We start from the raw sequence: 25,436 nt of genomic DNA, 5'->3' as shown, positions 1-25,436 counted from the left end.
CATGAAAAGAAAAAGCTTCTGAACAGCAAAGGAAACCATTAACAAAGTGAAAAGGCAACCTGTGGAATGAGAGAAAAAATTCACAAATCATAGGTCTGATAAAGTGTTAGTATTCAAAAAATATAAAAAACTCTTACAACTTTATAGCAAAAAAACAAAAATTATAGTTATGTGGTCATCATTTTGCCATATATATACATATATATACACATATGTATCAATAATTATATAGAATATCTAAAACAATGTTACATGTTAATTAAATGTCAAAAAACTGGGGGAGTGGAGGAAGGAAGAATGAAGGAGAGAAAGGGAGAGTGATGTAGGGAAAGAAGAAAAAAAGCCCTTCATTGGCAATGCTTTGTTAACATAAAGTTGCATAAAATTTTATTTTGTTATTATATAAGCTAATAATAATAATTCAAGTTGATTTTTTTTCCAAAGAAAAATATGGTAAATGTTAAATTCTTGATTAAGGGATCCAAGATTCAAAATTTTTATAAAAGTTAGCAGACTGCTATGTTTAAAATTTACACATACACACACATATAGTATATATCAAATGGTTTAGATAGTGTATAGGGCTTCCCTGGTGCCTCAGTGGTAATGAATCTGCCTGCCAAAGCAGGAGATGCAGGTTTAACCCCTGAGAAGATCCCCTGGAGAAGGAAATGGCAACCCACTCCAGTATTCTTACCTGGGAAATCCCATGCACAGAGGAGGCTGGTGGACTACAGTCCATGGGGTCACAGAGAGTAGGACACAACGTAGTGACTAAGCAACAACAACACAGAATATACGAAATAGTAAAGTATACCATCTCATAATGCTGTACTTAAAACAGCTCAATTTCATAGAACTTTGTAAATAGCTCTTCTTCCTAAAACAATTCTAGTCTTTCTTTTTTCCGCAGTGCAACAAGCCAGGATGTGTAAGATTACAGAATGCTGAGTACTCTGGAGAAAATCTGCCAGTCACCTTTGAGACAACTGAAGAGACTAAAAGATACTTATTATGCATTTTGAAGTATGGATTTTTTGTTTTTCTGTCCTCTTCTTCTAAAAGACAAAACAAATATTGGATTTTTAAAAAATCATTTGTCCCCTTACTTTTAAAAAAAAATTGAAGTATAGTTGATTTACCATGTTATGTTAGTTTCAGGTGTACAACAAAGCGGTTCAGTTATACACACAGATACATATCTATTCTTTTTCAGATTCTTTCCCATTACAGGTTATAATATATATACTTATATATACATTATAGGTTATAATATATAATAGGTTATAAGATACTGAATATAGTTCCCAGTGCTAATAGAGTACGTCCTTGCTGTTATCTATTTTATATATGGTAGTGAGTATCTGTTTTTAAAAATCTCATTTAACTCACATTTTTCAACATAAAAGATTGATACAAGATTAGAAAAAAAGCATTCTAGCTGTGAAAAGACTGAGACAAGCCACAATCCTTATTTGTTGTTTTCTTTTTTTAATGAAAATGTTAGAAGAATTTTCAAGTAAGAAGAATCAAGTCAAGATGATTTTGGAACAAAAAAGGGAGATACATGTGATAAAATATATCACTGACTAAAAAAATACATAGACTTAGGAAAAATATTGGCAATTGCTGAGGTTTATGTATATTCAACTGATTTTTTTTCTATTGTAATTATGTTTTAAGATTAAATAACCTGTTGGCTAGAGCATGAAGTTTAGAGCATGCAAGCAAACATGAAAACATCCTATTAGCTAGAATCTGTATCTACAGTGAATGATGTCTGGGGCATTATGTCATATTTTTATATGCTGTACTGTTATTGCAATTATTATGAACAACCTATAATGCTTTGTACAGAGTAGGGCCTCAAATGTTGTTAGGATTAAACATTGGGCACAAAACTATTGCCCAAAATGGAACCTGTTTCACTAAGGTTTTAGTACATGATTTCCAGATGACTAGAAGACTGTCTTTAATATAATCTTTTGAAATTTAGGGTTTTCACCATGATGAACAAAGTAAACATTTGAGCTGTAAGTCAGTGGAAGTGTTTGAACCAACTAAAAGGGTAATAAAAAGCATACCAATCCTTCACTTCAAAAACCAAGCATGGATTTTTCTGGTTTACTCTTGTATAGCTGAAAAAGCATTTTCCTCCAGAATTGTTCAGTTTCACTGAGAAGGATGTCTTTTCTATTTAATGGCAAAATAACCTCTTTTTTGCACGATTTTGGAAAAATGGAAAGAAATTTTTTGCGTTATTATCTCACTGAGAAGCAGCTTTTTATGTGACAAAAACTGTGTCCTTCCAAGCCTACTTCCACATCTTAAACGCATTATGATCTTGGACAATTCATTTTGCTGTGGCTGGCTTGTTTAAGGGGCTTCCCTGGTAATTCAGACACAATGCAGGTGGAATTCAGGAGACACAGGTTTGATCCCTGGCTTGGGAAGATCCCCTGGAGCAGGGAATGGCTACCCACTCTAATATTCTTGCCTGGGGAATCCCATGGACAGAAGAGCCTTCCTTGTTTAAATACTTTATTTATAAAACAGAGGCACTAGTACCTGTCTAGTTCAAAATACCCATTTAGAAAATAAGAAAAACACCATTTTCTTGAATTAATTTATCTTGATCACAAATAATTTGGGGTCTAGATTAAAATTAGGGGGTCACATGAGGGGAGGAGAAAGAGGGTTAAGAGGGAGGTGATATATGTATAATTATGGCTGATTTGTGTTGTGTTACAAAAAACAACAAAACACTGCAAAGAAATTTTCCTCCAATTAAAAAAAAATTGAAATTAGGACCAGGTGTCCTGAATATAAAATCTGAATGTCTCTTCCAAGCATACCACCCAATCTCATGAGGTTAAGACAGAGAAAGTTGAATAATCAGTGTGAAATTTCAGTTAGCAGCTTGTATCAAAATGCTCATTTTTTATATCTCTGCAGATTATATCTTTCAAAGGTGAAAACCATGGGTTTCCCTGGTGACTCATTTGGTTAAGAATCCACCTGCAAGCAGGAGACCCTGGGTCTTTGATCCCTGGGTCAGGAAGATCCCCTGGAGAAGGGAATGGCAACGCACTCCAGTATTCTTGTCTGGAAAATTCCATGGACTGAGGAGCCTGGTGGGCTACAGTCCATGGTCTCAAAGAGTCAGACATGACTGAGCAACTAGCATTTTCACTCTTTAAGGTAAACCAAAGTTCTGATGTGGAATGGAGACTCTCTCTCTCTGAATCTAAATCCCTCTCCTCCTTTATAAAATTACTTTGCTTCCTCTCTTCACAGCTAATGTTTTCTGGAGTCACCTTGATTCAGCATCATCTACGAAACTCAAGTTGGTGATGGACAGGGAAGCCTGGCGCGCTGCAGTCCCTGGGGTTGCCAAGAGTCAGACACGACTGAGTGACTGAACTGAACTGCACTGCACTGATGTAGCTCAAGAGCTTTCAGAAACTCAACAAGGCTAAGATGTCTTCCTAGTAAGAATCAAACAGGCTGGTACAAGCTGGAGAATGAGGCTATTGTCCAGATTGATGCCAGGTGAATGGAAGAGCCTTGGGGAGAATTAATCAGATTCAGTTTTGATTTATATGCTGTTTACTCTGAGTCCCAATATGGATATGAACCCAGAAATACAAATTAAAATCATATACAACTTTAGCACTTCATGCGCCACCACTACTTCCAAATGTTTGCATCCTTTCAAAACAGTCACCATAGAAAATTCAAAGTTTTTTCAACAACTGCTGAAATTGTTTTGAATTCTTCACAAATTGCTATCCTATCATAATCAATTTCAGCCCTTCCCGTCCCTCCCTGCCTTTTCATTTTTCCAACTTTTTCATAGCCTATCCTTGACTCGGACCAAAAATGGATTTTCTGAAGCAATCAGTTACCTGTTCTCATCACATATGGGTATGAATGCCTGTCTGCTATTTCAAAAACAAATTCTTTGTTCCCATCTCTCAACCATCCTCAAAATATGATGACTTGCCACCACTGAAGATGTTTTTTATATGTTCTGCAGGTTCTTAAAGACATTTCAAGTAACATCAGAAGTGAAATACATGAATAATTTCAAATAGTGAATATCCTCAAGGGAGAAAATTAATTTTGGTTCTTTAGTGTTAAAAGATGAGACAGATTAAATTATAGCTATACTTTATGTATATATGTACACACACATATACACACTGCATGTTCATGTACATCATCTTGAAATCTCTTGTATATTTTTAAAAGGAAAGTTAAAATTGAAAGGCAGCAAGAGAAGAAATACCAGCAGGTAAAATGCCACAGGAGGAAACACCTGCTGGGAAAGCATAAATGTAAAAAAGATCTGACAGCCTTCCTTCATGATTTCACCCCATAAAGCAGTAATATTTAGAAACAAAATGTTGTGGAGAAGCAGTAACATTTCACATTTTATTTTAACACCCTTAAAGGCTCTGGTTCCATTGTCAAGTTGTCAGGAATCTAAAAGCCTTTAAGAAAACCTTCTGTTTTTCCAACTAATCTATTTCAATGTGCATTTTACTCCATTATTTTACTCATTTAAATTAATGAACTTTTAGGAATAAGTTTTTAAACTTTATAAGCATTTTTTGTCTTACTGATAAACTTGTGAAGATTACATTTACATTTTATCTAGGTATTTCATTTTTTTACACACTACTGAAAACCCAGTAATCATAAATGCACCATCTTTTACTCCTGAAGCACACACACAGGGTCTCTTTAATAATTCAAAGAGCTTTCTATAATGATGAAGTCATACTGACGAACTCAATAGGAAAATTCTAATACTATTAAACACAATTTAAATAATTCACTGTAGAAACCAGGCCTAATAGAGCAAGAAAAGTAAATTCTAAGTGCTCAAAATATTTTGCTTTTTCTTACACCAATGCATATTTCGTAAATCACAGTGACAGTTCTCCTCTCTTTTGATGGAGTACATGACAGCTATTCATATACTGGAGCAGGTGCAAAAGATAAAAGCCTTCCTATTAAAGTCAAGAACGCCAGCACTCCATGTGCTGTGATGGGCAGGTCTCCATCATTTTTGCATAAGATGTCTCCTGGGAAAGCTATCACCAGACCATGACTACACTATCAACTTACTCTCATCTCAAATTATTATTCTTCAAAGACAGCCAGCTGAGTTGCACTTTACTTTTTTAGATTCCCTGATAGGTGATGAAATGAAAATGTCAAACAGAGCACAGAGAACAGGGTTATTCATATTTTCACTTAACACCAAACAACTCCAAAGTCCTTAATCCTTTAAATATAGTATTGTTTAAAAAAATATAGTATTGTTCAATTTGGAATTATGATATATTGATAATTATTCAATCTGACTATATAAAGTAAGTGATTGAGAAAAAACCTCTAAAACTATTTAGTAAATCATTTTTATAAATATAGAATTATAGTGAATTTTTAAAATGAATTAATTAGGAACAGTCATGAAAAAATTAATTGAAAAAGTCTATTAAAATAAAATAAGTATGGCTTAATATTTTATTATTTTCTTTGGTATTTACTTATAGAAGCCCTCTTTTAGATGACTGATAATCAAGAGCCACACTCAGATTATATAACTAAAATATGATTTTTTTTTGCAATTTAGTAGAGATGAAATGACATTCTACAGAAGATAATATAGCCTATACTGAATTATTTTTAACTAAGAAGCTAAATTGGAATTATCTTGGTGAAACAAAACAAAACAAAAAAAGAAACTCTCTCCAAATATTAATTAATGAGATTTTGACAGATTTGAAAATGGTCATATGTATTAACACAAAATGAATGTATTTTTAACATTCTGAAAGCTAGCATGCTATTGAGATATGAATTCCTCTAACAAAAAAGATATATTTAAATCTGGCAATGGGAATTTTTTAAATAGTCAATATAAGTTGCTGCTGCTAAGTCACTTCAGTCATGTCCGACTCTGTGCGACCCCAAGGATGGCAGCCCACCAGGCTCCCCCATCCCTGGGATTCTCCGGGCAGGAATACTGGAGTGGGTTGCCATTTCCTTCTCTAATGCATGAAAGTGAAAAGTGAAAGTGAAGCTGCTCAGTCATGTCCGACTCTTAGCGACCCCGTGAACTGCAGCCTACCAGGCTCCTCCATCCATGGGATTTTCCAGGCAAGAGTACTGCAGTGGGGTGCCATTGCCTTCTCCAATGCATGCATGCATGCTAACTAAGTCGCTTCAGTCGGGTCCAACTCTGTGCGACCCTATGGACAGCAGCCCATAGGGTTGCTCCTCTGTCCACAGGATTCTCTAGGCAAGAATACCGGAGTGGGTTGCCATTTCCTCCATCCAATATGTATACATACAGCAAAATATTATTCAGTCATGAGAGAGAAGGAAATCCTGCCATTTGTGACAACATAGATGAGCCTGGAAGATATTACCCTACATAAAACAAGCCAGGCAAAGACAAACATTATATTGTGTTATCTCACTTACATGCAGAATCTTAAAAAAAAGGTCAAACTCATAGAAACAGAGTAGAATAGTGGTTACCAGAGGCGGGGGTATAGGAAACAGGGAGACCCTCAAGAAAGGATACAACCCGTCAGTCATAAGAGGAATAAATTCTGCAGGTATAATGTACAGTATGGTGACTAGTTAGTAATGCTATACCTTACACTTGAAATTAAAGCATAGCCTTAAACTCTCCCATCACATACACACGTTCACAGATCCGTAGGTGAAGTGATGGATGTAGGAATTAACTTGGTTATGGTACTCATTTCACAATATATACGCATATCAATCATCATGCTGCACTGTTTTATATATGTGATTTGCTTTTTCACCACACCATGTGGCTTGTGGGACCTTGGTTCCCCAACCAGGGACTGAACCTGGGCCCTCAGCAGTGAAAGTGCAGAGTCTTAACCGCTGGACCAGCAGGGAATTCCCTATATATGTAAGTTTATTTGTCGACTATACCTCAGCAAAGCTAGAAATAAAGTGAGGACAAACATCAGGGAGCAAGCAAAAGCAGAAAGAGACAGACAGGAGCAAGATTAGGCTTGTCACCTCATGAGGAAAAAGACAGGAGGTTTGCATATGCTGGGCTTCCCTAGTAGCTCAGCTGGTAAGAATCTGCCTGCAAGGCAAGAGGCCTCGGTTTGATTCCTGGGTCAGGAAGATCCCCTGAAGAAGGGAAAGGCTACCCACTCCAATATTCTTGGGGTTCCCTGGTGACTCAGCTGGTTAAGAATCTGTCCACAAAGAGGGAGACCTGGGTTCCATCCCTGGGTTGTAAAGATCCCCTGGAGAAGGGAATGGCTACCCACTCCAGTATTTTGGAGAATTCCGTGAACTGTAGAATCCTTGGGGTCACAAAGAGTCGAACACGACTCAGTGACTTTCACTTCTCAGATTTTGGTGGAACAAAGAGTTACTTATTTCTGCATTGCTGTTACAGTTCACTGCATGCTCAGTTGCTTCAGTGGTGTCCAACTCTTTGCGACCACATGAACTGTAACCCACCAGGCTTCCCTGTCCAAGGGATTCTCCAGGCAAGAATACTGGAGTTGGTAGCATGCCCTCCTCCAGGGGATCTTCCCAACCTAGGGATCAAACCCCCCGGCGATTGCAGATGGACTCTCTCTGCCTAGCATAAAAATCAATCTTTGATCCAGTGAAAGATCTGTTTTGCTAGAGTTACAGCCACTTCAACTTAAATTTGTTTTTCCCTAGCTCAAGTTATTCCAGCCTTGATAGCTTCGAGAAGCACTTCTAAATATATACAGAATCAAGTTTTATTCCCTCTATTATGATAATTGATTGTTTTCTTCACAATTCTTTATATCACACCTCCCAATCCCAGTTTGACTAGAAGCCATGTTAGTTTACATGAAAGTACTACAAGTAGCAAAAATATCAAATATAAGTTTATGCCTCCTTTTTTCCAAATTCTGCCTAATAAGTAAAGTTTTAAAAAAAATGTTGGTGAAACACACTTAATGAATATTTCAGAACATTACTGAATTTTAGGGAAGAAACTAGTATTGAAACAAGACTGGCATAATTTTGTTCTATTAAAAAAATCCTCTAGTATTTTTCTTACATTGTTAAGATTGTTAAGAGTCATTATCTCTTTAAAAAAAAAAAACACGTCATTTTGTATTTGGGTATAGCCAATTAACAGTGTTGTAATAGTTTCAGGTGAGCAGTGAAGGGACTCAGCCATACATACACATGTATCCATTCTCCCAAACTACCCCCCTCATCCAAGCTGCCACATAACAATGAGCACAGTTCCATGTGTTAGACAGTAGGTCCTTGTTGGTCATCCACTTTAAATATAGCAGAGTGTACACGTCCACCCCAAACTCCCTAACTATCCCCTCCCCGCATCTTTCCCCCGGCAATCACATTATCTCTTTTAATTTTAAACTATCTATAGCATTAAAAATATATTATCATTGATATATATTCATCAACACAGATTCTAATAATATCGATCATTACTTAAAATTTACTACTGTAGGGAAGATTGGAATAGTGGAGCATTTTTGTAATAATAAATGTAAGCAAGATCAGAGTCTTTGTTGTCTGGTCATCACAGCAACGTCAGACACAAACACAGGTGCTGCGTGCACATCATGTTTGACTCTTTGCGATCCCATGAAGGGAGCCCACCAGGCTCCTTTGTCCATGAATTTCCCCAGCAAGGATACTGGAGCGGATTGTCATTTCCTCCTCCAGGAGGTCTTGACCCAGGGATGGAACTCACATCTCCTGCATTGCAGGAGGATTCTTTATTGCTGAGCCACTGGGGAAGTCCACATAAACAGACAGTGTAGCTACTAATCTTTCTGCCATGCACAAATTTATATGTCAGGTGCTTGTACATTCTATATTTATTCCATGTTATACACAAAGGGAAGAATATAAGATTATAAAGCTAGTTAGGAAGAGTATTCAAAAGTTTAAAAAAATTTTTTTAAACTAACCATAAAATCTTGTTTCAAGAGTTTTCTCAACCCTTAGAGTCACAAATTACTTCACAAGTCATAATGTAAAAGTAATGAAATACTCTACAAAAGTGTTCAATAGAATTTAAACTTTTAACTTAAGGGAATTTGGAAGTTCAATCATTCTCATGGAGGCTGTAAGGAAGATTAAAATCCTAAAGGAAGCCTGAAAGAAAAAGGACACAATCATTACTGGAAATGTAACACAATGTTAACTCTCAGGTTTCACATTAGACTAGAAAGCTTAAGTTCAAGGCCATTACACCAATTTTCATAGAAATGTAACGTTCTCCAGCTCATGGTCCTTCCCTTGAAAAGCTGTGCGTGAGTAATAGTGATTATCAACTCAAATTAGTCACACACACCAGGGTAAATTGGAAATGAAAAGCTTCTTCAATTACTCAAACTAACATAAGTGATTTATTTCCTTCTGCTGACATGAAAGGAAAAGGGTTGAATGTTCGTGAAGGATAGCATTCATCCACCCTACTCCAAGGTCAGGGAGCTCACTCAGCACAAATATTCCCAGAAAAGGTTCGACTTGGCAGAAAAGAAACCATCTATTCCAAAACTTTACCACGTCAACTCGACTTTTCATCTGCGGTGATAAAAATCCTGTCCAGTCCATTATTGTAAGGCAGCAGCTGCTCTATAGACTGATAGCCTCCAAAAGAGAATAGCTTCTCATAAGTCCCAGTGCAACTCCTCCACTTCCAACTATTTCATCTCCTCTGACTCCATTCTTTCTCACAACCCCATGGCTTTGCTTGTCCATCTCAAACGCCTAATCCCAAACATTTCTCTACATTTTACACAGTCTTAAAGACAGTTGACTGGAGGAGGAAGTGGCAGGCCACTCCAGTATTCTTGTCTGGAAGTCCCATGGACAGAGGAGGCAGGCTACAGTCCATGGGGCTGCAAAGAGTTGGACACAACTGAGTGACTAAACAACAACAAAGTCAGCTGAAAATCTGATCCTCTCAGTCAGGTCTAACACAACCCAAACTCCTTCTAATGACCTAAGCTGCTGCTGCTGCTAAGTCGCTTCAGTTGTGTCCAACTCTTTGCAACCTCATGGACTGTAGCCAGCCAGGCTCCTGGGTCCATGGGATTTCTCAGGTAAGAATACTGGAGTGAGTTGCCATGCACTTCTCCAGGGGATCTTCCAGACCTAGGGATTGAACCTGTGTCTCTAATATCTCCTGCAATAGCAGACAGGTTCTTTACTAGTAACGCCACCTGGGAAGCTCTTCAGTTCAGTTCAGTTCAGTCTTTCAGTCGTGTCTGACTCTTTGCGACCCCATGGACTGCAGCACGCCAGGCCTCCCTGTCCATCACCAACTCCCAGAGTTTACTCAAACTCATGTCCATCAAGTCGGTAATGCCATCCAACCATCTCATCTTCTGTCGTCCCCTTCTCCTCCTGCCTTCAATCTTTCCCAGCACCAGGGTCTTTCCCAAATTAGTCAGTTCTTCGCATCAGGTGGCCAAAGTACTGGAATTTCAGCTTCAGCATCAGTCCTTCCAATGAATATTCAGGACTGATTTCCTTTAGGATGGACTGGTTGGGTCTCCTTGCAATCCAAGGGACTCTCAAAAGTCTTCTCCAACACCACAGTTCAAAAGCATCCATTTTTCAGCACTCAGCTTAGTTCATAGTCCAACTCTTACGTCTGTACATGACTGCTGGAAAAACCATAGCTTTGACTAGATGGACCTTTGTTGGCAAAGTAATGTCTCTGCTTTTTAATATGTTGTCTAGGTTGGTCATAACTTTTCTTCCAAGGAGCAAGTGTCTTTAAATTTCATGGCTGCAGTCACCATCAGCAGTGATTTTGGAGCCCCCCCAAAATAAAATCTCTCACTGTTTCCATTGTTTCCCCATCTATTTGCCATGAAGTGATGGGACCAGATGCCATGATCTTAGATTTCTGAATGTTGAGTTTTAAGCCAACTCTTTCACTCTCCTCTTTCACTTTCATCAAGAGGCTCTTTAGTTGTTTTTCGCTTTCTGCCATAAGGGTGGTGCATCTCCATATCTGAGGTTATTGATATTTCTCCTGGCAACCTTGATTCCAGCTTGTGCTTCATCCAGCCCAGCATTTCTCATGATGTACTCTGCATATAAATTAAATAAGTAGGCTGACAATATACAGCCTTAATGTACTCCTTCCCGATTTGGAATCAGTCTATTGTTCTATGTCCAGTTCTAACTGTTGCTTCCTGACCTGTATACAGATTTCTCAGGAGGCAGGTCAGGTGATCCGGTATGCCCATCTCTTTTAGAATTTTCCAGTTTGTTGTGATCCACACAGTCAAAGGCTTTGGCATAGTCAATAAAGCAGAGGTAGATGTTTTTCTGGAACTCTTTTGCTTTTTTGATGATTCAACAGAGGTTGGAATTTTGATCTCTGTTTCCTCTGCCTTTTCTAAATCCAGTTTGAACATCTGGAAGTTCATGGTTAAAGCCTGGCTTGGAGAATTTTGAGCATTACTTTGATAGCCTGTGCTACTGCTGCTGCTGCTAAGTCACTTCAGTTGTGTCCAACTCTGTGCGACCCCATGGACGGCAGCCTACCAGGCTCCTTCGTCCATGGGATTTTCCAGGCAAGAGTACTGGAGTGGGGTGCCATTGCCTTCTCTGCTTGCTAGCCTGTGAGATGAGTGCAATTGTGCAGTAGTTTGAGCATTCTTTGGCATTGCCTTTCTTTGGGATTGGAATGAAAACTGACCTTTTCCAGTCCTGTGGCCACTGCTGAGTTTTCCAAATTTGCTGACATATTGAGTGCAGCACTTTCACAGCCTCGTCTTTTATGATTTGAAATAGCTCAACTGGAATTCCATCACCTCCACTACCACTGTTCGTAGTGATGCTTCCTAAGACCCACTTGACTTTGCATTCCAGGATGTCTGGTTCTAGGTGAGCAATCACACCATCGTAGTTATCCAGATCATGAAAATCTTCTTTGTATGGTTCTTCTGTGTATTCTTGCCACCTCTTGTTAATATTTTCTGCTTCTGTTAGGTCCATACCCTATAAATCCCACATAATCTGATCCCTTCCTATGTTTCTAGCTTAACCCTTGCTCACTCCAACCACACTGAACTTCAGTTTCTCCAAAACCCCAAGCCCTGGCTCACTCTGGAGTCTCCACCTGGGATGTTCCTCCTATGCACACTGCTCCTCATCATGTCTGGGTCCCTGTTTAAACTCCACTCCTCTGGTGCCTTTGCTATTTATCTCAAGTACATTCACCACCTTAATTTCCCCCAATTTCAGTCCTTTTGTTCTCTCCAGCAGTGTCACAATTTTTTAATTATTTTCCTTTGCTCCTCACTTCTTTTGTACTTATCCTGAGACCATGGTTTTTTTTTTTTCCCTGCTTTATTGAGATATTATTGATATAAAACATTGCATAACTTTAAGGTATACAATGCATTGATTTGATACTCTTATATATTGCAAAATGATGACCCTAGCTATTACATCCATCACCTCGCATAAACATCATTTCTTTTCTTGGGGCAAGAACATTGCAGATTTACTCTCTTTGTAACTTTCCAGTATATAATGTGATATTATTAACTATAATCACCACGCTGTACATTAGATCATCAGAACTTATTGTTGCAACTGGAAGTTTGTACCCTTTAACCAACAACCCCCATTTTCCCTGATGTTGTCTGTCTTGTTTACATGGTATGCCCAGAGACTGGCCACAAAGCAAAATGCAATAAATGCTTATTCGATCAAATCCATCCTCTCCTGATCTTCTTCTAACTCCCTTTGTTCTTATTGGACTCAGAGCAAAATTAACTCATGATTTACTCAAATATCATTATTATTCAAGGCAACACAGACACCTATTATTAATATACGCCAGGAACTGTAAGGTGCAGCCATATAGTCATTATTTACTGAATATTCATTACATGTTAGAAGTATTTTACCTGTGATATCATGTTATGTCCCCATAACTAGGTAAAAAACAACTAGTTTTATCCCTATTTGAAAGATGAGGCAGCCGGGACAGACAGAGGTTAACATGTGCTCCAGATGTCACAAACTGTGATAAAGCTGAAATTCTGTATTCTATCCAACAAAACACAGAGAGGGGAAAGGAAAGTGATCTGCAAATGCAAAGAGAAGAGGTTACAGTTGCTTAAGGGAGGCCAGGAAACTGTGTTTCAAGGTGGCATTTAAGACAAGATTTGAAAAAAAAAAAAAGCATTTTGACAAATGAATATGAGGACTTGGTGTAAGAGGTCCACATCAGAAAAAAAAATTCAGTGAGAACAAAAATACAGGGAAAGAGACAGCAAATGGGCACAGGAAGTAGTAATAGGAGAGTTACTACATGTTGTGCCATCTTTTGAACCCAGTCATGTATGTCTTTGCCTACATCATTGAGAATTTGGAAGTGAAAGTGAAGTTGCTCAGTCCTGTCTGATTCTTTGCGACCACATGGACTGTAGCCCACCAGGCTCCTCCATCCATGGGATTTTCCAGGCAAGAGTACTGGAGTGGGTTTCCATTTCCTTCTCCAGGGGATCTTCCCAACCCAGGGATTGAACCTGGGTCTTCCTTATTACAGGCAGATGCTTTACTGTCTGAGCCACCAGGGAATTTACCTGTGGCTAAAGGAAGAATGAAAATGAAATCAACGTTTTAAAATATCAATTACTGTGGACCTATTCTGTAAGTTATTAGTTACTCCCTTGTTCAATCCCTATTTCTAGTAACTATTCTCTCATCAACTGGATTTTAAGTTTTTTGATGGCTTGTACCCTTGTCTTATGGGATTCCTTGGCGGCTCAGCAGTATAGAATCCACCTGCAACGCAGGAGATGCAGATTCGATCCCTGGGTCGGGAAGATCCCCTGGAGAAGGAAATGGAAACCACTGCAGTATTCTTGCCTGGGAAATCTCGTGGACAGAGGAGCCTGGTGGGCTACAGTCCATGGGATTGCAAAAGGATTGGACACGACTTAGCGACTAAACAACAACAACCCTGTCTTACACCTTCATCAGTGGGGTTATAAAAGCTAACTCTTGAAAATGTCAGTGGACAAGGAGAAAAGTCAGAGACACCAGGGAGAGGCATTGCACATAGAGATGTCAACAATAACATACTGAGCTTGCCTTATGGAGTTCTATTCTGACACAGAGATGAAATGATTTGTGTAAATTTATATAATACAGCAGATATGTTAGAAGAAATATTAATACAAAGGGCTAGAGCTCTAGAATTCCATAAGGCAAAATTATTTTAAAAATTAATTCCAATAGGTATTTAAATTACATTGACATTTTCCAAAAGTGTTTATGGACAACTTTTTCAAGACTAAGAACAGTAAATTTCTATGATAAAGAATACTTATAGAATAAAAGCCTCTTTGCAACAGTTATTTACATAGAACAGTGAAGAGTCTCATCTAAAATTTTATTAATGTACTTACTATGAATTCTCCTCAGTGAATAATCCAACTTAGCATCAGTTTTTTTATGTTCCCTAGCTATGGCTTTCTATAATCAAAGTTCTTGACTGGAGAAATTTAAATAACTCTTCTTCCACTTTCTGTAAAAAGAAATCACTTTCAATTTCTTCACATATTCACACCACTCTCCCATCAGAACATTTATCTAAAGTCCCGAACAACACACACACACACACACAAACACACACACGCACGCACGCACCCCTAATGCTTGTATTAGGAACCAACTGAGTTGAAGGTGTGGGGTGATTCTCCCTTATTTATCCTATTGAATGCATATAATTTGTCTTCATTCATTCTAGAGTGCCTCATACTCAGTCTTCATTTTACAAGCCTCATTGGAAAATTGTGCTACAAAATCATTTGCATTCTTAAAAAAATTGATGTATATGATAAACTAGGATCTGATGTTTACAGAACTTTAGTATTTCAACAATACTTTGTTGGTTTTTTGTTGTTTAGTCACTAAGTCATGTTCAAATCTTTGTGACCCCATGCACTGTAGCCCACCAGGCTCCTCTGTCCATGCGATTTCCCAGGCAAGAATACTAGAGTGGCCTGTCATCTCCTCCTCCAGGGGATCTTCCTGACCCAGGGATTGAGCCCGCATCTGTTGGGTTCCCCACACGTGGATTCTTTACCACTGAGCCACCTGGGAATGTAAATTAATCTTCTGTGGCGGAATTTTAGGTATTATGCATGGCAGTGATGATACTCTTTGAAGTCTGAGTTCCTCCTATGCTCAGTTGCTCAACTGTGTCCGACTCTGTTACCCCGAGGACTGGAGCCCACCAGGCTCCTCTGTCCATGGAATTTCCCAGGCAAGAATACTGGAGTGGGTAGCCATTCCCTTCTCCAGGGGATCTTCCCAACCCAGGGACTGAACACAGGTCTCCTGCACTGCAGGTGGATTCTTTACCATCTGGGCCACCAGGGAAGCCCAAAATGATCAAGAAGGTTTGTGAATTCTAATCTAAAATGTCATTCAAGTCTCCTCCCAATTTCGTGCTGTCAGCTGTGCCCACCTGAATACTGGCACTCTCCTAACTTGTCTTCCTGCCTCAATCTCCCCTCTCTAAATCATCCATTCATCCCATCTCCTGTCCTGCTCCCCTAAATGATACTATCAAGATATATTTCCTTACAAACGTGACTGCTATTCTTCACCTTTGCCAAAGCGTGCTGCTACATTTCTTCAAAATAAAGTCAGTATCTCCTTTTACTTTAAAAATAAAGCTTAAATTCCTCAGTGGGGATTTCAAGGTTCTCCAGGAAAAAGGACCAGATGCCTTTCTCATGATGTAGTATCGCGATTAAAAGCTCAGCCCTAGCTCCGGGGCGCCCCGCCTTGGGACACCACGCAGGAAGCTGCGCGCACTAGTATAGGTGAGGCGTCCTGAGCGACTGAGGGCGAGGCGTGAGCAGGGGCGGGAGTGCAGCCCACCACTCACCACGCTGCGTCTCAGAAGAGGGCTTCTGCCGGCTCAGAAGGGACGCCGTTTTCTGTTTCACGCATAGGCACTGCTGAGCTTCTATTCCCTCATACATTCAGTGGAGCAAGCACTAAGACTTCTCTCCTGGGGCTGTTGTGAGAATTCAGTGAATCTCAGCCCTCAGGGCAGTCGTCAGCGGTTAATCACGCCTCTTCCCTGTTCCTTCTACCTTAAAGAAACAGTAGAATTTGCTTACTATTTTACTCATGTATAATTGTGCTTTTCCACCTTCATGGCTTTCATCAATCCTTCTGCTTTCTTTCCCCCACACTGTCTCCCCTAGCAGCTCTAATCTCTGCCTGTCGATAAATTCTGGCCACTCTTCAAACTCAGCGGAGCTGCCGTGATTGTTGCCATGAAGGACTGACTGACTTGACCCCCACAAATACGAGCTACCTAGACTTTAACTCAACTCTGGGGCACCTGTAGAGCCCTGTTGTGGAACTTGACTATACTACTATCTGTACTACCTAAACTTAAACTTGTATATCTTAAGAACTTGTCCTCCTCAAAAGATTTTAAGTGTCTAAAGGTAACGTGTAAAGTTCCTCCATATGTTTCTACAGCGCCTACAGACCTACAGGGTCATAATAGGCAATAACAGAACCATTTATTGAGTATCTACTATATGCCAGGCACTACAAAAATTACTTGTCACAACAATTTTAGTATTGCTATTTCCCTTTCCTGTAGAATGACTTAGTATTTAAATAATTTGCTTAACAAGCAAGCAAAGAATCTAATTCAACTTTAAAACTCATAAATTTAAATTTATGAGAGTTTCATTACAATTTTTGAAGTATACTTCATTTTTTATTATGAAATAATAAATATTTTTTGAGGAAATTTAGAAAATGTAAAAAAGTAAAATTGTTCTGAATCCCACCACTGCAAAACAAGCACTGTAAACATTTGGGTGTTAGAATTGTTTTTAGTTACTACTACTAATATTTCATCATTTAATTGGGTTTTTACCTATGGCTGATTCATGTTGGGTTTTTAATCATATATTAAAATCTTTATAATCAGTCTCTCTAATTATCCAATTTTTATTACTCTACAGTAAAATCTACAATAAAGACCAAAGTAACACCAAAAAATAAATAATTTGCTTAGCATTAAACAGCTCAAAAGGCTTCTCCAATGGCTCAGTGGGTAAAGAATCTGCCTTCAGGGCAGGAGACACAGGAGACAGGAGATGTGGTTTCAATCCCTGGGTCAGGAATATCCCCTGGAGGACAAAATGGCAACCCACTCCAGTATCTCTGCCTGAAAATCCCATGGAGAGAAGAGCTTGGTGAGCTACAGTCCAAAGGGTCACAAAGAGTCGGACATGACGGAGCATGCAAGCAAACAGCCCAAAAGTGTTGGGCCGAGATGAGAATCTAGGATCTTGCTGGTTCAGGGACTAGACTCTACTTCATGGTAGTATCTTGCCAGGCTCCTTCCCTTGCCCAGGAGCTACCACTTACTGACTATATATTATATTCTAAGAGCTTCTCCTACATTTTCCCTCAATTTCCTTGCAAAGTAGTTATTACTGTTCTTATCCTAAAGGAAATCAGCCCTGAATATGCATTGGAAGGACTGATGCTGAAGCTGAAACTCCAGTACTTTGGCCACCTGATGTGAAGAACAGATTCATCTGAAAAGCATCCCTGATGCTGGGAATGATTGAAGGCAGGAGAAGGGGACAACAGAGGATGGTATAATCGACTCAATGGACATGAGTTTGAGCAAGCTCCGGAAGTTGGTGATGGACAGGAAAGCCTGGAGTGCTGCAGTCCATGGGGTCGCAAAGAGTTGGACATGACTGAGCAACTGAACTTTGTTTCAGTCGTATCCAACTCTTTGCGATCCTGTGGACTGTAGTCTGCCAGGCTCCTCTGTCCATTGGACTCCCCAGGCAAGAATACTGGAGTGGGTTGCCATGCATTCCCTCAGGGGATCTTCCCAACCCAGGGATCGAACCTGCATCTCCTGTATTACAGGCAGATTCTTTACTGCTGAGTCACTGGGGAAGCCCATTATTCCTATATGCATGAAGAAATCAAGGCTCAGAGATATTAAGCATTTACCTGAGATCTTACAGTGAATAAATTCCAGACATATCTTGTAAATCTGACCCCTGAACTCGCCCATCTTCCCAAAAGGCTTGTCACCTTTTAGGAGGATCCCTTTAGAAAAATGTTACTGCCTTCACTAATTTTTAAAAATTCCTCAGAGTCTCATTTAGGTTGTTCTATTTCATTTAGATACCCTTTTGACAGAAAGTATCTCTATATACATTTATACTGAATAGAAAAAAGTTAATCCCTGCATTATATTTTATCAACTTTTACCTTTATATATCAACAATTAATCCTGCCTATTATAAATAACTTGGCAGAAAAATGCTTGTTCCCCAAAGAATTTGATAGAAATTTACATAAAAATGACCTTGATGTCAGAAAAAGTTATTGATATAAAATGATTTAGACACCCTTTTGACAGAAAGTATCACTATATACTCATATCGATAGAAAAAATAATAAGTAAATATCAGGTCAGGAGTATGTTCAGAGATTTACACTTAGTATTTGTCATTATTAATTTCACCAGATCATTAGGTTGTGCTGTATTTCTATTATATTCAAGTTATTTGGAAGGTCAAGATAAAATGCTAAACCTAAACAATAGGCACTGACAATGAATACCAAAATAGATCTTGAACTAAATGCCAAGCACAGAGAGAAGAAGGGGGAATGGAAAGATGCAGGATCAGCGTCAACCACTAGATTTATTTAAGAGTTTGTAAGAATACAATGTTAAAAAGGAAAAACTTGAGGGGAGGGTGATTTTACTGGAAATTAGTCTGACTTATTTATGGGAAAGCAATAATACCAAGTTAATATGCAGCAACTTCCAAGTTAATTAAAAGATACTTAAAGATATTATTTAAAGTTACATGACTTGAATATCATTATTCACTTTTGCCAGTGCTCACTATTTGACCGGAAATATCCTATTGGTTTTGGGGGTAAACAGTGAGCAAGTGAAAGTAGAAGAAAATCAATGGAACCAAGATCTTCCCAAGCAAAGAGTAACTCCAAAAGAGTGGAGTTATAGTAACCTTCATTATGAAACACTAGTTTCCAGAGATTCTAGAGGATTCTGAGGAAAACTGGACATATTTGCAATGCATTATAAATGTATAATTACCATTTAAATGGGGAGAGAAAGCTGAGGAGTGAAATGAGAAAAAGGCATTTTCTTAAAGCCAACCAGACGTTTGTATTTCAGGCAACGATCATCTAATCTACAGAGTCAGGTTAACAAAGCTATTGTTGTCTGCCACTCACCCTCAGCCCTAACTGTCTGCTCTCCTCTACCTAGAGAAACAGAAAGTTAAATCTACCTCCATGATTTTCAGTCACAAATTTGCTCATGAGGCCCTGGCATGCTCGATAGGTAATTCAACAGCATATGCTTACCAAAAAAACAGAAGAGACATAAAGGCATCTCTTTTTATTCTCCCTTTTTATTATATGAGGACCGAATTTATAAGAAAGTGAAAGTTTGGAGTAAATTTCTATTGGTTGTACAGTCGCGATGATTAGGGTCATCTCATCTCACCTACAATCCAACGAAGACTTTCTTTAATAATATTCCTGTTTGTGGATTTGGCCAGGCAGCAACTTGAATGTGGAAAATACTGCCTTATTCCAAAAAGGCATTGAATATCCTTTTCAAAGGAGTTTAAAATTTGTCAGGTAGATTTCAAAACTCTGGAAAAGTATCAAAGGTGTTTTTATTGGACAGTTGAATAATAAAGTACAGAAGGTAAAAGATCTGTCAAGAATCACATGAATTAAGTGGAAAGACACCTGTCACATGTATATTTCAGAAGTCTAATCTATTACTGTTGTATTACTGCTACATTTCTTATGAGATTAGCTACTTTTTAAGATGTGTTTGCCAAAACTTGGCTGAATTTATCAAGGTGGCATATATTGACTGGATTAATTTTTGATTCCATCTCAGAAAACTCAATATTTAGAAGAATATAAAAATGGAAGATATCATGAAATGAAAGCCTGTGCATACAATATTAACCATGTAACAAAATTGATGGGATTATTAGTTACATAATGGCTACTCTATTTGGGCTTTCCTTTTGTGTCTTGACTATTTTATTTGGAATCTTTGGAAATATTTGTTATAAGACAATGTAATGAGATAGGCAAACACCAGTTAGCTATTCAATGGTCTTTTTCATCATCTAAACCAGAAATCCATGAACTATGGCTGGCAAACCAAATCTGGCCCTCTTGTGTTTTTGCAAATAAAATATTATTGGAACACAGTTACATACATTCAATTATGTGTTGTCTATAGCTGATTTAGCAGAATGATTTAGCAAACACCTGAAAACACCAAAAGCCTAAAGTATTTGCTATCTGGCCCTTTATGGAAAAAGTTTGTTAATTCCTAAACTGTTCCATCTCTTAGTGTTCTAGAAGACATTTTAATCCCTGATGATAAACCTTCTACTTCTCCACTCTCTGTCCCATTAGATCTGCTTTTATTTCTACTTCTTCAAGACAATCATTTTTCAATTGCCTTCTTTTCCTAGTAAATCTACCATCTTCTGCTTACATATTTTTCCCTTCTCGGTGTCACAATTAATTCTATTCCAAAATTTATTTAAACATAGTCACATGTGGCCCAATCTCTGCATAAGGTCAATCAAAATAATAATAGTGGAAAGATATAATTGAAAGAAATGTTAATATTCCTTTGGGTTGTAAAGAAAATGTAAAAGTTGAAGTGGAGGAGTATGCTTTTAAAGAGTAATAGAACTCTTGAGAGTCCCTTGGACAGCAAGGAGAACAAACCAGTCAATCCTAAAGGAAATCAACCCTGAATATTCTTTGGAAGGACTTTTGCTGAAGCTCCAATTCTTTGGCCACCTGATGTGAAAAGCAGACTCATTGAAAAAGATCCTGATACTGGGAAAGGTTGAAGGCAAAAGGAGAAGGGGGCCACAGAGGATGAGATGGTTAGAGAGCATCACTGGCTCAATGGACGTGATCCTGAGCAAACTCCAGAAGATAGTGGAGGACAGAGGAGCCTGGCATGCTGCAGTCCATGGGGTTGCAAAGAATCGGACATGACTTAGTGACTGAACAACAACATTTCAAATCCTATCTTTCCAGCATTGCTAATCTCAATATTCCCCCAAATCAACGACAGCTGCTGTGGTAGATGCCTGGACCTCCCTTTCCAGAACAGGGTACTCATTCCACTAGCAGCCAGGCTCTCTTTGATAATTGCCTTTAGTCAAAGGGAGCTGCCCCACTCAAAGTTAGGTCTCCTTTTGAAGAGCATTCCACATTTAATAATAGTTGATACAGAGGTTTGGGCCCCTTTGTCTCAATTAGAGAGGCCTACCAGGTTCCAGTACTCCATAAAATTGACTGAGGTCTCTATTTGATTCTATGACTATTTCCCCCTGCCGAAGTCTGCTTCTCTCTCTCCTACACATGAGTTATTCCTAAGAGCATTCTCCAATAAATTCTTATAGGAAAAACTCTGCCTTGGAGCCTATCTCCCGATATAAGATAGCTCTCTCTTCTAATACTCTTTCTCTCATTCCGTTCTCATCACTCAAAGGCTCCCCTGAATCTTAGTCTTTCTAGTTCTTTATTCCTCTCTGCTCAAAAGTCCTGTTTGCTCATAAGACTTTGTCAATTATTTTCCTCCCAATAGAATTCATTACCTTTTCTTTAAATTTACTGATTAGATGTGAACAAGAATTGAAAAGTAGTTCTATAATTTGTGCTAGTACATTTTTATGTCTTATTTTAAGATTTCAAAATATTGCCTTATAGAAGACACTTTGGGGCTGGAATATCATGTCTATTTTTTAAATGTTCCAACTGTTTTATTTTTAACATAATATCTAACCAAAAAGCATTAAAAATGGTAACTTTTACATTATGCATTTGAAAGTATTTCTATGATGATTATATGGTCAAATGCATAGTAAAAGCTCTTCTGAAACAACATTTTCCCTCTGCAATAGCATTTTATTCAAAACAAACTGCTCTGTTACAAAAGTTGGACAGCAAGGCAGCATAAGAAGAACTAAGTTTAAAAGATATACTAATATCATCAAATTTTTCTTTGGTAAGTCTGCTCTGCAAGGAAGAAATGAAGGTTGGAGGAAAAAGAGCAAGAAGAAAGAGAAGAGAAAAAGAGGAAGAGGAGGAAAGACAGGACAGGAAAGGACAACCAAGTTGAAACAAATCAAGAGAAAATAACTAAAAACATGAGTTACTTTACGTGCAGAACCTCTGAAGTTCAAGAAAGATTATCTTTTTTATTTATTTGTTTATTTTTTTTTGAGAAAGATTATTTTTTCCAGATACCAAATGTTTAACTTTTTGAAATTTCCAGCATTGGTGCAAGTTAGAATAAACAACTCATCTTTATTATGCTTGAACTTAAAATTAAGAAAAAAAATGGAAACAAAAAGAGTTATATGAGGTGGAAAGAAGCTTAATACCATCTCCAGATATTAAAACCATTTACATATCCTCCATAATTAATTAAGGTGTTAGGGAATGAATAGCCAGACAAACCAAGGGCAGTCAATAGATATACAAAAATATACTCATATATGTATGGGAATTTAATGTATGAAAAAGATTCCATCTCATCAGTGATGTAAAGATGGACTTTTAAAATAAATTGTGTCAGATAGCCATTTGGAAAAAGACAAAACTGAAACTGAATCTCACATCATATATGACGCCTAATTCCAAATGGATCATAGAGTTAATGTTAAAAACTGAAACTATTTCCGATTATTTTCACAGGATAAATTCCCAAAAGTGACATTATTGGGATTTAAAGAGTAAAAAAGAAAAAAAATAAATAAAGAGTAAAAAAGATTAAGGTCTTGATTCATATTAGCAAACTGATTTTTAGAACTCTTCTACTAATTTATATCCCCAAGTGTAGTATATGTCAGTTCCATTCTTATTCAAGCCTGGACAAGAACTGTGTCCTATTTTTTTAAAACATTTAATAAAATATGTGTGTGGTAGAGCGTAAGCTTTAGGAGCCCTCAGTTGCCCTAGGCTTTTCATGACCCTGGGGATGTGTGTTATCAGAGTCAAACAGTTTTGTAAAATTAAGAAGAGGATGATATAAAAAAATTTTTAGGAAGGTCTCAAAATTCCATAAGTTTCAGACCCCACAACACCAAGATTAACTCCTGATCATTTTATTAAACTATATGCAATTTCTCCTTTAATATGTCACAAATGGACAAATCTAGAAATTTCAAATGATTCAACTAATACACATAATTTTGGTGATTCATAAAGGGAAAAATCTCCAATAACTAATAACAGAATTACCAAGTCAAAGAGTAGCTCAAAAAAGGTTTTGATAGATATTGTCCGATTTCCTTTTTTGAAGTTTGTAGAGATACCCAGTCCCTCCAACAGCAAACAAACATACACGTGTCCCTCACAACAGTGGGTATTAACCAGCACAGCTGCATATTCTCACTTGTGCACGAGACTCCTGGTTTATACCTGTTCTCCCAGCATACTTGTTAAGAGGACCCACTTTTACTTTCAAAATGGTTTGTATGACAGATGGTCATCCAGGTGTCATTGGTCTTTTAAACTCTAATATTCCTCCTGGAGATCATTCTGGCTTCTAGGGGGCCTACAGGCTTCTGGGAGTTACCTGCATTCTCTTTTCCCTCCTTCCTTATTCACCAGCACTGACAACTGCAGAGTCATACAGTTACGGAGCATGCCTCTAGTTAGGGACTCCCTTTCTCTGTACGCAGATGCTGGATATAGGAGGTAGCAATAAAATATGCCTGTGTGTTGATCCTGTTGAAAGTCAAGCACCTGTGTGGGCACACAATGTATATGCACACACACCACACAAAGCCAACTTAGTAATTGTTTAAATCCAAGTGACAGTCCCCACATGTTCGCCATCCAACATGCCAGAGGTGTTGGCAAGAGGGTCCTAGCACTGGAGCAGTAGCTGAGCAGGGTGACCTTTATTTGCCTCCAAGGGCTGAGATTCTATGACTCCCCTAGAAACAATGAACATTTATTAAGGGCTTACTGAGCATGAAGGAAATTCTAAAAATTTTGCCCATAAAATCTCATTTTGTCTTCAGACAAAATGACTGATTTAGTCACTATTACTAGAGAGTTTTAATGAATATGTAAACTAAGACACAGACAGGTCAACTTAGTGGTCTAGCATGACATACTTTGTAAATGAAGCCCAGATCTCAACTAAGGCAGCCTGACTTAGGAGCTGTTATAACTCCATTTTCTGTTGCATGTTTCAGGCACTGAAAATCACTTTACATTTCACAGATTTTATTTCCATTTACTTTCTGAACCTCTCTGATTACATTTCTGAAAAGCTTCATTATAGAAGGGAGGGAAGTCATGCAGAAAATTCATGCAATATAATTTGAAAGCTTACCATTGAAGAAACTTCCTTCTTCTCTATCTGGGCAATCCAGCTTTTCAGTTATCTATTCATTATACACTGTGAGAAGAGACAATCAATTTACCTTTTCAAAGTCTTCCTAAGAAAAGTCAATGATGACTTACCTAATTTTCAAAAAAATGCTAAACATAAAATATTTATGAATATCATATGATTTCTGTTCTGAGATTTTTATATTGTTGTTGTTGTTTAGTTACAATGTTTTGTCCAACTCTTTGCAACCCCACAGACTACAGCCCACCAGGCTCCTCTGTCCATGGAATTCTCCAGGCAAGTTTACTGGAGGGGGTTGCCATTTCCTCCTCCAGGGGATCTTCCCGACCCAGGGATCAAACCCACGTCCCCTGCATTGCAGGAGGATTATTTACTGCTGAGCCACACAACTGCTATTTTAATATTTAAGGTTGAAATGACGTGAGGTATTATCAAATTGGGTGTGAGTCAAACAAAGAAAAAAAGGCCAAATATTTGGTGGTGACCAAAAGATGACTTGTCTCTGATGACAGAAAGCCTGTGGATGCTCAATGAATTCCTTTTGAAGAATCTAGTTTCCTTTACTCAACCTTTTAATATAGGCAGTCCCTTAAGCCTGAGATGTTTCTTCTGGGTAAAAGTAAAGCTGCTTTGTGAATTTGATTACATTATATTCCTACAATGAATCTCGTGTAACTAACTGTCCCCAATCTGTGAATAGATAACTGCTTCTACCTAAAATGAATATCCAACCTTGTGCTCCTTTGAAAAAAAATACCAACCTTTTATTTTGTATTGTAGTATTGCCAATTAACAATGTGATAGTTTTAGGTACACAGCAAAGCAACTCAGCCACATACATACAACTCTGTGCTCTTTTCAAAGCATTTCTCCTGGCCCAGTT

General features: G+C 38.1%; 1 protein-coding gene across 1 annotated transcript in view; it reads right to left on the bottom strand.

The window, feature by feature from the left end:
• Positions 1–24,579, bottom strand: part of CDK14 (cyclin dependent kinase 14) — a 738,271-nt gene extending 713,692 nt beyond the window's left edge. Inside the window, exon 1 of the mRNA XM_061164852.1 lies at positions 24,533–24,579. The gene's annotated coding sequence lies outside the window, so the exon portion shown is untranslated. The remainder of the gene's footprint in view (positions 1–24,532) is intronic.
• Between the last annotated feature and the right edge of the window lie 857 nt (positions 24,580–25,436).

This window comes from Dama dama, chromosome 18 (genome assembly GCF_033118175.1).
Source record: "Dama dama isolate Ldn47 chromosome 18, ASM3311817v1, whole genome shotgun sequence".
NCBI classification, from domain to species: domain Eukaryota; kingdom Metazoa; phylum Chordata; class Mammalia; order Artiodactyla; family Cervidae; genus Dama; species Dama dama.
Note: the sequence above shows the minus strand (reverse complement) of the source record. Positions and strands in the feature narration are given on the sequence as shown.